Genomic DNA, 14,075 nt, shown 5'->3' on the forward strand with positions numbered 1-14,075 from the left:
TTTATAACAAACTTTTGTCCCTACGAGAGGGTAACCAGGACCTTCTATCCTACATTGCAACCTTTAATAGGTAGGTTGATAGTGGAAACTGGATGGATGGCATGAGGTAAAACGAATCACGTTATTTCATCGAGGGCTTTGAGGAGAACTCAAGGATGTCTTGGCTCAAGTCGTGAACCCACCTCAACACTGCGCTGAATACATAGACTTAGTGGTCCAGTTAGATCACAGACTTCAGAACAGAAAGGCTGATCGAGGCAAGTTTGAGAATCGGGTGTTGGTCAAAACCCACGCTAACCCCAAAGGAGCAGATGCTTCAGAACCCATGCAAATCGGAGGGGTTAAAGGACCCTTAACCCAGAAGGAAAGACAAAGGAGACGGCAAATGCAATTGTGTCTATATTGTGGAACTTCTGGGCATTTTCTACGGGATTGCCCTGTAAAACCACCCAAGAAGGTGGTAGGAGCTGCTGATAAAAGCCATATGGAGTCAGACTCGGGAAACGACCACGCCCGACAAGCGTAGAGGTCCGCTTGCCGAGCTTGAAGAAGGATACTCAGACCTCGCATTTCATCATACCAATGGTCCTCGTAGATCCAGGGCAGCCATCGCGTATGCACGCAGTAAGGGCATACATTGATAGCGGGGCCATAGCGACTATGAATTGGCTTCCAGGATGAATCTACCTCTCTGCCGAAAAACCACCTCGGATGTCATCACCACAGTCGATGGAACTGAAATTGCCTCTGGGCCTGTAACTCATTCCACCGCAGAGATGACACTATTGGGTCAGGATGGGCATCGAGAGACTATTGTGTTTGATCTAATCAAAGCCTCACAGTTCCAAATAATACTGGGGATACCTTGGTTGGAAACACATAATCCTTGTATTGATTGGCGAGAGAAGAGAATAACCTTCCCGGATTGTGCAAAAACCTGTTACCCAAAGAAAAATCAGAATGCAGGCCTGGCCACAGTAACCACAGCAGTCATGCAACTACCTCCAGAATACCAAGAATTCCAGGATGTCTTCCAAAAGGAACAGGCAAACACCTTACCTCCTCACAGATCGTACGATTGTCAAATCGATCTCATAGCCGGTGCACAACCCCCTTGTAGCAGGATCTATGCCCTTACGGAACCTGAGAACCTTCACCTACGACAATACTTAGACCAATACCTTGCCAATGGCTTTATTCACCCATCCAAGTCCCCTGCATCTTCAGCTTTGTTCTTCATGCCCAAAAAGGAAGGTGACCTCAGAACGTGCATAGACTACCGCGCATTGAACCAGATAACTGTTAAGAAACGATACCCATTGCCTCTGATCCCTGAACTACTAGACCAAGTGAAGGACGCTTGTATAAACACTAAATTAGATCTCCGGGGGGCATACCATATGGTACGTGTAAAAGAGGGCGACGAATGGAAGACTGCTTTCCGCACTAAGTTGGGTTATTCGAATACCAGGTGATGCCTTTCGGGTTGTGCAATGCACCAGCAGCCTTCCAATACTTCATGAACAATGTCCTTCGTGAACTCATTGACGTTTGTGTTGTCGTGTGTATCGATGATATTCTAGTATACTCCTCTTCAGAATCTGACCATGTGAAGCACGTCCGAGCAGTCCTTGAAAAATTGCGCCAGCACAAACTATATGCAAAACTAGAAAAATGCGTTTTTCATGCCACAGAAGTTGAATTCCTTGGGTTTATCCTGACCCCAAAGGGAGTCCGAATGGACTCACGAAAGGTGGAGGCAATCCTTAAGTGGCCATCACCAAGTTCAGTTAAAGGAGTACAAAGCATGCTCGGCTTTGCCAATTTCTACCGCAGATTCATCCCAGATTTTTCACATGTCGTACATCCCATCACAGCACTCTTGCGAAAAAATAAACGCTTTATGTGGACTGAAGAAGCCGAAAATGCCTTCCAAGAGGGGAAAGTGAAATTCACCTCTGCACCTGTATTAAAGCACCCGCGCCCTGAACTTCCATACATAGTGGAAACCGATGCATCCAGTCTAGCCATGGGAGCTGTCCTGCGGATCAGTTCAAGTGGACTATCATTGAAAAAGTCACACCGCCTCGTAGAGGTGGCAACTACCACAATATGCTGTTCAAAAGAGAACAGATGTGGATTTATAGACTCAATACCTACTCTGAAGGTTTGAATGAACAAATCCAGTGGCACGAACTAGCAGTGTTGTCCTGAATCAACACTCCTAATTACAGCAGTAGTGCCCCTCTGTCTCTACTTTTGCTCATCCCAGTGCCTTGATCCCTCTGGACACACCATCTTTCCCATGAGGTTTATCTTGCTCCCCTCATGCTGTCCAGGGTTTTACGAGTATCCTTGACTCTCCCAGTTGTTCAAAGTTTATGTGTGTTCCTGGCCTCCTTTCCCTTTCTCTACCCCCATTTTTCAAGTCCCTCCGGTGCCATTTGTTGCCCCCCTTCCTTTAATTCCCCCTTCCCCTCCCCCCCTCCCTCCCTCCTTGCACTCCTTTCCTCTTGATCTAGTCTCTACCACAAGAGATCGGGCTCCAGTGCCTGATCACCTGTAGCTGGAGCGCGCTCTGCCACTCTTTCGAGAGGCGCTTGGGCTTCTTTCGCTGGCTCCTAACGCTCGAGGCGTTTCGAAGGAGCCAGCCGCGTCACGTTGATGCCAGCGCGAGCACGCTGTTCGCTTCTTTTTAGGCGATGGGCCTTTTCTCGCCAGAAACCGCTAGTCACGAGCTGTACAGCTCGATACAGCCCACGGACTTCACGGAGGCCAGCTGCTGCCCCCCAACAGGTACGGCTCACTCCCAGATACCTTGGTTCATTTCTCAATCTACCTCTGCCATGTGTTTTTCAGCCATATTTATCCACACTATGTGGTCTGTTTGTTCCTTCAGGTATATTTTACCTGAGTGTGCAGGTGCTTGCTTCTCCTACACCAGCCCGACGTTGTGAGCAACCTTCTGTCACCCCTCGCCTCCCAGCAAGGACGTTGGCCCAGAGGTATGGCTGAGAGGTATGTTCAGCCCCCTCCACTCCACTTGCACCCATTTGGGATGTCACCCCCATTTGTGCACCACATAGGGGCTCACTGTTAATTTGCCCTGTAGTGCACATTTTCCCACACCAGTGTGCTCGTTGCCTCCCACCTCTCAGGCGGTAGCTCACCAGTCCCCTGTAGAGACTCTGTCTAGCACGGCCACCCCCACCCTGCCCCCCCCTGATTCCGTTTTCCCTCACCCCTGGCGTTGAGACCCTTCACAGGTGTCCAGGCACCCCCACCTCTCCTGCAAACCTTGACCGTTGCAGTTTTTGCTCCCACATGCTCTACTCAACGCATGATAAGTACCACCCGTATGTTTGTACACAATTTGTGTTCCCACTTCCCCCCCCATTCCGCTCTCTGTTTCATTGTTTGACTGTTCCTCCCTTTCTCCCCCCCCCTTCTGTCTCCCCACAGGAGACACCAGCATCTCTCTTTTTGTTCAGCATCTCTCTGAACATTTGGCAAACCTGCTTGCATTTCAAATCACGGTCCTGAAGAAGATGGCTCGAATCTCCTACACCATTGAAACCGGTCGACCCCTTTCGGTCATGAGGGCTCTCGTGACCTACCTTTGATCTCTTCTACACCAACTAAAGAGACTGTATTTTCTAAAAATTACTCACTGTAGCACACTCATCTCCACAGAGTGAGCTAAACATTTTTATAAGAGCCAGCTTTTAGCCCTACAGCCTTTTGGCTGTGTTCTTTTTTACTGCACCCACCAGTGGTCTCTCCAGCAGTACTGTTTCACACTCCAACCACAGTGACCTACGGGGACTATTAAAGTTGCACATTTTGGATGAACCATAAGCAGTTGACCTGATTCGCAGGTTGTACCCATGTATTAGACTTAGCAGCCTCAAGATCTAATCTACAGTCTTGTTGCAAGCTGCTCAACCTACTGGAGTCTACCACTTTTTAGACGTCTCTGTTGGACCACTTGTGTCTGCCTCCAGACACTGCCACTAGTATAGAAGGTTGAGGGACAGCACTCTCCTCTATATCTTTTTAGTAGGCGATACATCACGCGCTACCCAGGGATAGGCACCCCCGCCAGGGTTGGGGTGTTCTTCCTTAGAGTAAGGTACGCCGAGCCAGGTGGCCCTCCTTTTTTCATGTATTTGAGTGTGAGCACTCTAACTTACTCATTTGTTTTGCATACCTCAGATGCACCTTGAATACCTGCCTTCCTATAAAACCGTTGTTTTTGTGCTACCATATGTTATTTTGTTAACGGTTAAAAGGACGAACACGGTTGTACCGTGCACTCCAGCTCTATAAGCTCTCCCTGTTGTTTTTGGACTGTCTCAAAAGGACCCTGAAACTGGCCAGCTTCACCCAGTAGCATTTTGGTCCAGAAAGTTCTCGGCACCCGAGTTAAACTATGCGGTTACCGACAAGGAGTTATTAGCCATTAAATCCACCTTCAAGGCTTGGCGGCACTATCTTCTCGGTGCCAGGCATACCATTACTGTGATCATCGATCACCAGAACTTACAGTATTTAAAAACAGCAAAGGCCCAATCGTCACGTCAACTCCGATGGGCATTGTTCTTTGGCAAGTTCGATTTCGTCATAACCTATCGACCAGCTTGTAAGAATGGTAAAGCAGACTCCTTATCCCGAATAGGGATGGGAGAGGCAGAAGTGAACCCAGAACCAGTACCTATAATTTCTGAACAAAGGATTCTTGGCATGACTACTCTACAGACACTAGAGGACATTCAGGTAAAGATCCAGCAACTCTTTGATCCTACAGCCCTGCAGGACTGGGTAAAGAAAGGCCCGGACTACTCTGTCACCAATGATCTGCCTTATTACCAAGGGCGGCTATTTCTGCCACACAAGGAACTACAAGAGCTGGTCATTTCCCGTTATCATGATACCCTGCTGGAGGGACACCCAGGTTTTGCAAAAACTGAAGCTAAAATTAAAAGACAGTTCTGGTGGCCCACCTGGCGAAAGGATATTAAATCATTTGTGATGTCTTGTGGCATTTGCGCCCAAAACAAAAGTCAAAAGAAAAAACCAGCTGGACTCTTACAACCTTTAGACATTCTGCCTACACCATGGCACACCTTATCGTTAGACTTTATTACTGATCTACCTCCTTGTAATGGGTTTAACACCATTCTAGTTATTGTGGATCTCTTTTCCAAGATGGCCCACTTTATTCCTTTAAAAGGACTACCTTCAGCCTCAATCCTGGCCAAAGAATTCCTCAAAAACATTATTCGCATACATGGATTTCCGTCTGTGTTGGTCTCTGACCGGGGCAGTCAATTAATTTCACATTTTTGGAAGAAATGTTGTCAATTGGCGCAAATCGACGTGAGATTATCGACCAGTCACCACCCCCAGACCGATGGTCGAATGGAGAGGACCAACCAGACTCTTGAACAATACCTGCGTTGTATGTTACATCAGACTGAGAGTAATTGGAAGGACATTCTTTGGATTGCCGAATATGCATACAATAATTCAGTACATTCTGGAACTGGACAAAGCCCCTTTTATACCCTATATGGGCACCATCCTCGAACCTCAGACCTTTACTCACCCCAACACTTAGAAATGCCCGCAGTGGACCATCTACAGGCTACAATTACACAAGCCTTTAAGGAGGCAACTGCACATTTAAAACAAGCGAAGGAGAAATATAAGAAAGATGCTGATCGGCATAGAAGTGATACTCCACAGTACCAGATAGGGGACCAAGTATGGTTGGCCACAAAACGCATACCTCTCAAGGGAACGCGGACCTTTAACCCTAGATATTTGGCACCTTACTCTATTAAGGCCATTATCAAACCGGTGGCCGTCAAGTTGGATTTACCTGCTAATATGCGAATTCACCCCGTCTTTCATGTGTCACTTTTGAAACCAGTGCAACCAGGGACAAGACTAACCAAGCCACCAGACCCCATCCTTATAGACGGGGAATCCGAATTTGAAGTTAAGAACATCCTGGACTCCAAGATAGTAAAGTCAAAACTTTTTTATCTAATCGACTGGAAAGGTTACGGACCACAGGAAAGTTCTTGGGAACCCAGTGACCACGTGCATGCACCTCGATTGGTGAAAAGATTCCACCGAAATTTCACAGACAAACCAAAACCACAGGGAAGAACGACTTTAGGATGGGGCCTTGGGGGGGAGTGCTGTCATGATGCCTACCCCCGGGGAACCAGACCAGGTCCAGCAACCCCGGAAGCAGGCATCAAGTTATTTTGAGCAAGCCCAAAAACCCCTGCTAGGGGCTGTTTGGGTGCAGTCATGGTGCCTATGGCGCCAGGCTCATATGGAGAGTCAGTCCTGGCGCCATAGGCGCTAGGCTCATAGAGTAGAACTTACCTGATGCAGACCATGCTGCAAGCTTACCTGATGCAGACCATGCTGCAGAGCTCCAAGCCAAATGAGGCTTGGAAGGGACTATTTTACCTAGGGACTATTTTTTACTCGGGTGGGGCTGGGGAGGAATACTTACCTGGGACTACTTTGGAGGCTATTTAAACCACGCCCGAAGAGCAGCACACGCTTTGCGTTATTTTGCATCCAGCAGCGTAACGCTCACCCTGTCTGCAAGCCTGCATCCAGTCTTCTGCCACGCCCGCCTCAAGTCTGCAGCTCCTAGAAAAAGGGAGGAACAGAGGGAGAAAAGGTTAGAATAAGAGCAAAACCTTTGATCCTTACCTGAATTCCGGATCCACCGTGCCTTCGAGCTGGAAAAAAGAAGTATTTTACGCATGCCGCCTCGCCTGCTGCAGCGCTGCGCTGAACTCACCGGCCTTCGCAGCATCCTCACGATCCACCGCATCCTTCTGCACGTTCCCGCCGCACTCCGGCACCTAAGGGGAACACAAGAACAGCAAAGGTGAGCCAAGGGAATAAACAGAGGCAATAGTAACTACCCCCATAGACTTAACTGATTACCGCCGGGGGTACTATTCCTCTTCACGGGTCGGCGCAGTCTCCATTGCATCCTCGCCGTACCCCGGCCCCTAAGGGGAACAAAAGGACAACAATGTGAGACAAAGGGATAAACAAGGGGAACTCTTCTCACCACAATAGACTTACCTAATTTTACCGCCGGAGGCATTATTCCCCGGACTTCATATTTTCTCTCCACACCTGAATAAGGGAGCAAGCAACAGGTTACATTCTGGCCTTATTTTATTGAACTGTGTAGGATAAGCCAAATCCTTACCTGAACTTTGTCAGCTACCACGAGGAACTCTTCGCTGGGGTCAAGCTGCAAACTACAAGGAATCGGACAAGAGTGAAAGTCAGACATGTGAACTCTTACAAACTACATACTTTTCGGAGTCAATATTGTTCTGGGACTCACCAATTCCTTCGAGCCAGTGAAGCAACTGGTTATCAGCGCGCCCCTGCGCTCAATGCAGGATGGAGAGCTCATCTTTTCAAACCATCAGAAGAATATTCCTACGGGCCAAGCAAACGAAGCTAGGTGGGCCAGTCCAGTCGTCATCTCGGCCCTACGCGTCACACTGGTGGAGACCGCAGCTGTCCAGTTCAGATCGATGCCTCTGTGGGAGCCAGCTAAGCGTAACAACACCTCATAACCCCTCCTAAGGTAAAACCTCTACAGATAATACATTTTAATCTAATAAGTTGTTGGTTGGCATTCTACTACACTAGTTGATAAGAACATGATTTCATTGGTCAGTGGTTTGTTCAGCCGTGTTGGGCAAGGAGAGATGCGCAAACCGCTATGACCCAGTTTAAAGAAGTTACTCACTCTGTTCCCAGGCATGAGGTCTTATCTACCAGCGTTGTTCATGGCCTTGACTGTCATCTCTGTGCCTGTGCTAAGGAGGTGGCAGGTTCACTATCTAATTGGGCCGGGAACAAATGATAATTGTTGGGATCACGTGGTTGAGGACCACTGTTCGGAGCTAGGATTCATCAATTTGTTGGATTTTGTGTTATTATAATGTGTGTGTGCTTTCCTTGGGCAGCCACTTAGGGCGCTGTATCTTCATGCATTATGGGACAAGTTGGCACAGCAGCTACCTGCACCTGTCATGTAAGGATATGTCTGTTTCTCACTACTACCAATGGGAACTAATTAACTTTATTAGTTGCAGTTGTGTGATCTGGGAAACGTTATCTGGTGCAGTTCCAACTTGCTAAACAGAAATCCCCTTGGCGCACTGAACCTGGTGTCTGGGGCTCGTCTGAGCATCGTGAGGCTTTAAAACTTATTTTAAGCAATTTGATGGCAGGCTACAGTATTTCAGAATTGAGGCCTAGCAGAGTTTGGTCTGAGTAGTAGCGGTACTGCTGTTCATTCTCCGCCATGTTGATGTTCTTCGTGTCTGCATGCATGTGTTCTTTGTGTCTACATGCTTGTCTTCTCCATTTCTACGTGTGTCACCATTTGATTATTCCCCACCTATGTATGCAGCTAAATGCAATCTACCTGTCGCCCTACTTAAGTCGCACAATCTATTCTACACTCAATGATACCTACATGGCTCTTTTTTTACTAACTGTTTATGGACCAGTTATCAGCTTGTAAATTTGTGTATTTTCAGGAACGGGTGGGAAGTAGCCCCAACTGGTGCAACCCTCATCTGCATTATCATACTCCCCCCTCTGGTCAACTTATTGACCACATCTAAATTTTCCTTTCATACCTATCTTTGGGTATACATATTTAACACCCTCACCCCCTTCAGTCTGCCTCAGTGCTCTACGTATTTTTCTGACCCACATGTCATGAAGCAGCACTTCCCCATCTCTTTCACAGTTGACCCAGTGCTCGTTATAGTTTTCTGGGTCGGTTGGGAGCTTAAACATATCAATGATGTGCATTTCATGTGGATCATCTGTTTGGGTGTGGATGTGTACCACGTTATCTTCACCCAATTTCCCTGTTATCATGTGTTGTTCTATAACTTTTTCCCAGTTCTCCTACATTGTGCTATAATTATTTGCAAGATGCAGAGACCTGGTAATACTATTCATACATAAACTACATAATCATGACTAATAGGTAGAGTAAAATATAATGCTTAAAGAGAAACCCTTCATTCAGACTGTTGATCATTTGGGAATTGACCATTGTGGGATGCTGCTTTGTAACTGCTTTAAGGATGGTATGGTATCAAAGTAAGACAGACACAAGTGACCACAGTTCAAGGGTGGTAATTAAACTGTAAAAATGGGTGAGATCAATTCCTAATCTAAACCTAAATCTAAGATGGAGCAAGCCACGACCCTCATATAATAATAATAATAATAATAATAATAATAATAATAATAATAATAATAATAATAATAATAATAATAATAATAATACTGTATTTGTGGAGTCTAGTCAAAATAAAAGGGGGCTTTACTAACAAGAACTATTTCCAATCCTTACCACTATGTTACAAAAGAGTGTGGCCTCCCTTTCCCCACGTTTCTAGCATGGGGAAAGGCAGGACACTTGAGCATGGCACACTCCAAGGCTCCTCTGGCACAAGGTCACAGTTCCCTTTATCAACCTTAGGGCTTTCTGTGCCCAAGTTTCTTCAGTGTGAAAAAGAAAGTCTCTTGGCTTAGAAGAAATGCTGCTTGGGTTTCGGTACACACTTTGGCTTTTCTGGCACAAGGGTGTAACTCATAACATAGTTCCTGACATCCCACGATAAAGTCTCTTGCTTACACCAAAGTCTCTTAATCTCAGGATGTCTGCTGTGCTTGTAACAAAACAAAGTTCCTAATTTTTCAGCCTTTACTATTTCTCATAGGTCTCCCTCAGCCGGGAGCGAACCTCTCACCAATTTTCCTCCCTCCCTACCTTTCCTCCCTCCTTTCCTTCTACTCTCCCTCTCGCCCCCTCCGATCAGCTGTCCACTTCCTACTCAATGTTCCTCCTCCTCCTTGTACCCCTTCCCGATTCCGTTCTTTCCAGCTCCTTGCCCCCCTCCACTGGAACTCTCTACCTCTGCCTATCTGCTCCATCTCCTCTTACTCTTCCTTCCGCTATTCCTTAAAATCCCACCTACTTCACCTTCCCTCCTGACTGCTCTTACTACTTCCTACCTGCCCCCCGAACCCAGATTCTTAATCTAATGTACTCAGCAAATTATTCCACATACTGTTCTCGTTGTTTTGACTCGTGACTTGTTCATATTGCTTCTATTGTATCTTTGATGTTCTTATGTGAAGCACTTTGGATTAAAGCGCTATATAAAATGTAATGAAATACAAATACCAATTTCAAGTCTCATAATATGTACAATTCACAATAGGCCTCCCTCAGCTGGGATCGGGCCTGTTACCTCTTCAAGATTCCACAAAGTTCAACGGGACTCCCTCAGCCGGGATCGGAACGGTTGTCATTCAAAAGTTCCACAATTGTAACCAATCTCCCTCAGCCGGGCTCGCACCCGTTATTGCTCAATCACTTTATAAAATCAAAGACTTTCGATTGTGCGCAGGATTTATTTTGACCCTCACATGACCACTTTGATTACTTCTTGTCTCTGATTCACTGTCATTCATCATATAAGGTAAGCATTAGATATAGACCTTCAACTGGGCATTTGCACTTTGCCTGACCACTCTGTGAATCTGCAACATTCGCCGTTTATCAAAGCTCTGTAAATACTATCCCCCTCATTTTATACTTCTGCCGTTTCACAGCAGACCGGTCTTGCACAAGTTTCCCTTGACTCACCGGCTGCGTTTGTGACTTCCATCAGGGAACCAAGGACATTTCCACGACGTCGGCTTCACCTCCTCGACTCTTGTTCTAGTGCGGTAGGATGGCGGGCATCTTGATTGCCCAACGTGGATTTCGTCAGCTTTGGTCCACCTTCTCAGAGTCTCGCTCAGCCGGGCCCAGAACCCTCTGCACTTTATACGTATGGATCTCCCTCAGTCGTGCTCAGACCCCTTCTTCAAGTGTTGTCAAAGGCAAAGTTCACATAGAAGACTTCCCTCTGCCGGGCTCGAGTCTCCTTTCAAAACGTATAGTTTTTCAAAATAAGGTTTTGTACTTTCTGTCCCAGAATGCACTATGAAGATTTTGCTCCCATTTCACATTTCCCTAAAATGGCAGTCCATGATTTTGTGAGCTGTAGGAGCCAAATAGGGGATGTTCAAATGAGGCCAGGGCCTCACCTCCTGCCCCTCATATACTTGGGTTTGCCTGTCTGGCCACAGGGGAGGAGTTCTGCTGCGGGTACCGCCAGGCAATCCCCAGCTGCCCCTGGTCTTGCCTGCTGGAGGTGCAGCTCTCTCGCCACACTGCAGTCTCCTCTCAGGTAACAGGGCCAGAGTTTGGGCGCTTTTCTCCTCCTCCAGCTCATTAGGTTGTTCTCCTGCTCTCTGGCATCTTCCAGCATCCCTGATTCGATCAAAGTGTGCCTTTATTTCCCACCTTTATACTTCCCGGGAGAGGTAATTAGGTGCAGGTATACATAGTTGTGAAGGGAGGCCAGACTTTGCCTGGCCTCATTACTGGGACAGTCTGCTGTCAAAAGGAAGGAGTCTGTTTTCTGTGTCTGGCTGGGTTTTTTATCAGTAATCTTTATCATCCCGATCCCTCTCTTTCTTGTCTCAGTGATTACATGAAAAGGGGACAGGGGGAGTTGGAAAGTGAGTAAATCTTGCACAGTAGGATGGGGAAGAGGTTTGAAAGGAAAGGGGATATCGTGTCTCACCATCGGGTGCCCCTAGCCTACTTTCCAAGGACCCCTCAAGCAGGTTATCCTCCCCACTGGTCCACCCCTAGGAACTGTATCCAACAGTGATGGCCATGTCTGTCATGAACTTCAGATCACGCCCCTTTTGGACCTCCTGGTCCTTGTCTCAACGGGGCTTACATTCCGTACTACTTCCAACATGGCGGTCCAAAGCTGAAGCCCTTGCTCGCTCCATGCGCTGAACGCGGCGTGATCTATTTATAGACCACGCCTTCCACGGCTGTGCGCGTCTCAATGCTATTGCAGAGTAGCCTCAGGTGTGAGTTCGTAGCTCGCGGTATTGTTTCTTTTGTCCCAGTGTTATTACCCGCTCCTGACCCTTTCCCCCTTCCTGATTCCGAGCATTACTAGCTTTTCCCAGACTCCCGGATTCCTGGACTCGGCGTTCCCGGAACCAAACGCAACCTGGACCCAGGCGAGACTCGAGCAGAACTGTTCAAGGCCAGGAGCGTTCGCAAGAAGGCAGCGATTGAAGACACCGGCAAACATCGGACCCAGGTGAGAAGGGGGAACTCCTTGACAGTTTGAGACGCCACCCGATCGAACCTAAAAACGAGATGGAAACCGATGTGCAGGACTTAATGCGACGCATGCAAGAATTATCAACCGAGGTCCAAAATATTATGGCGGAAAACATTGCGCTCAAACAATTGGTCTCATCCCAGGATTCTGCTACAAAGGAGGGTGTCCTGTTGGGCGGTATTGTTGACAAGTATGATGGTTCGGCAAAAACACTTTGCGGTTCCTGGATTCATGCCTGGTCCACTTTACCTTTAAGCCTTATTATTTCTCGACTCCTATGGCTAAGGTGGGTTTCATCATATCCCACCTTTCCAGCAAAGCCTTAACTTGGGCAACACCCCTTGTTAATTCCGGCGATGCCCGCCTAGATGACTATGATGGTTTCATACAGGCCCTTAAAGGCATGTTTGACCGTCGAGAGCAGGTCTATACTGCCCAAGAACGCTTGCTGGACTTTCAACAGGGCTCCCAAGATATGCTCACTTATGTGACCAGATTTAAACAATTGGCTAAGGAAGCAGACTGGTCCTCTGAGGGTAGTTTTACCCTGTTCAGGAGAGGCCTCAACGATGAGATCAAGGATGAACTGGCCAGGGTGGCTCCACCAAATTCATTCGAAGCACTAATGGACCTGGCCTTGCAAATAGACTTTTGCATTCCGGAAAGGAAGGCTGTAAAGAAGAAATCCAGGGGAAACCCACCCAAGACGTCGTTTGAGAGCACATCCAGAACGGACGCAAACCCAAGCCCAGCCCCAGAACCAGAACCCATGCAAATTGGAGCCTTTCGTGGATCCATATCACCTCAAGAAAGGTTGAGAAGGATTCATACGGGTTTGTGTATGTATTGTGCTTCAGACAAACATTTGGTCAGGGAATGTCCTCTGGCACCTCCTCGGCGTTCGGGAAATGCCAGCTCCCAATCTTAAATGGAGCAGAGATTCGGGAGAGAGATGTTTGCTCCACATCAATTCCATCCTTGAACTCTCCTGGACAAAACAAACTGGTCGTTCTCCAGGCATTTCTTTCACCCTCGAAGAGTAAGATCTGCCCCATTCTGGCCTTGGTTGACTGTGGAGCTATGGGAATCTTCATAGATCAGGAATGGGTTGTCAGTCAACAAATCCCATATGAGGCACGAAGCACCATGCAGCCTGTAGAAGCCATCGATGGAAGACCCCTCAGTTCAGGGCCCATAAGCCAACAGACCAAGGAAATCCAGCTCTCAATAAACCACCATCAAGAGCTAATCAGATTCGATATCATTAAGTCCGCCCACTACCCCATGGTATTGGGTATGCCCTGGTTACAAAAACACAATCCGTATATAAACTGGACAGCAGGATCACTATTCCCAGGCTCGGAGTTTTGTATGTCTCATTGTCTATCCCTGGAACTTAATTTAACACCCCCTGAGGAACCACCTAAAGAGCAAGAAACTCCACTCATGGTTTCCAATATAATACAGGTCCCGGAGGCCTACCAAGGGTTCGCCGATGTCTTTTCAACTGCCATAGTCCAGGCCTTACCTCCACACAGACCCGAAGACTGCGCAATTGAAACAGAACCCTCGGCAGTATTCCCTTTCGGTAGGATGTTTATCCTTTCTGAACCTGAGAAAAAGGCCCTCAAAGAATATCTGGATACAAACCTTGAAAACGGTACCATAAGACCTTCAGTCACCAGCAGGCGCATCATTGTTCTTTGTTCCTAAGAAAGACACCCAGGAACTTAGACCTTGCCTCGATTATCGTTGCCTAAATCAATGCACTCTTAAGGA

Source organism: Ambystoma mexicanum, chromosome 7p (assembly GCF_040938575.1).
Source record: "Ambystoma mexicanum isolate Mex_15411 chromosome 7p, UKY_AmexF1_1, whole genome shotgun sequence".
Classification (NCBI taxonomy): domain Eukaryota; kingdom Metazoa; phylum Chordata; class Amphibia; order Caudata; family Ambystomatidae; genus Ambystoma; species Ambystoma mexicanum.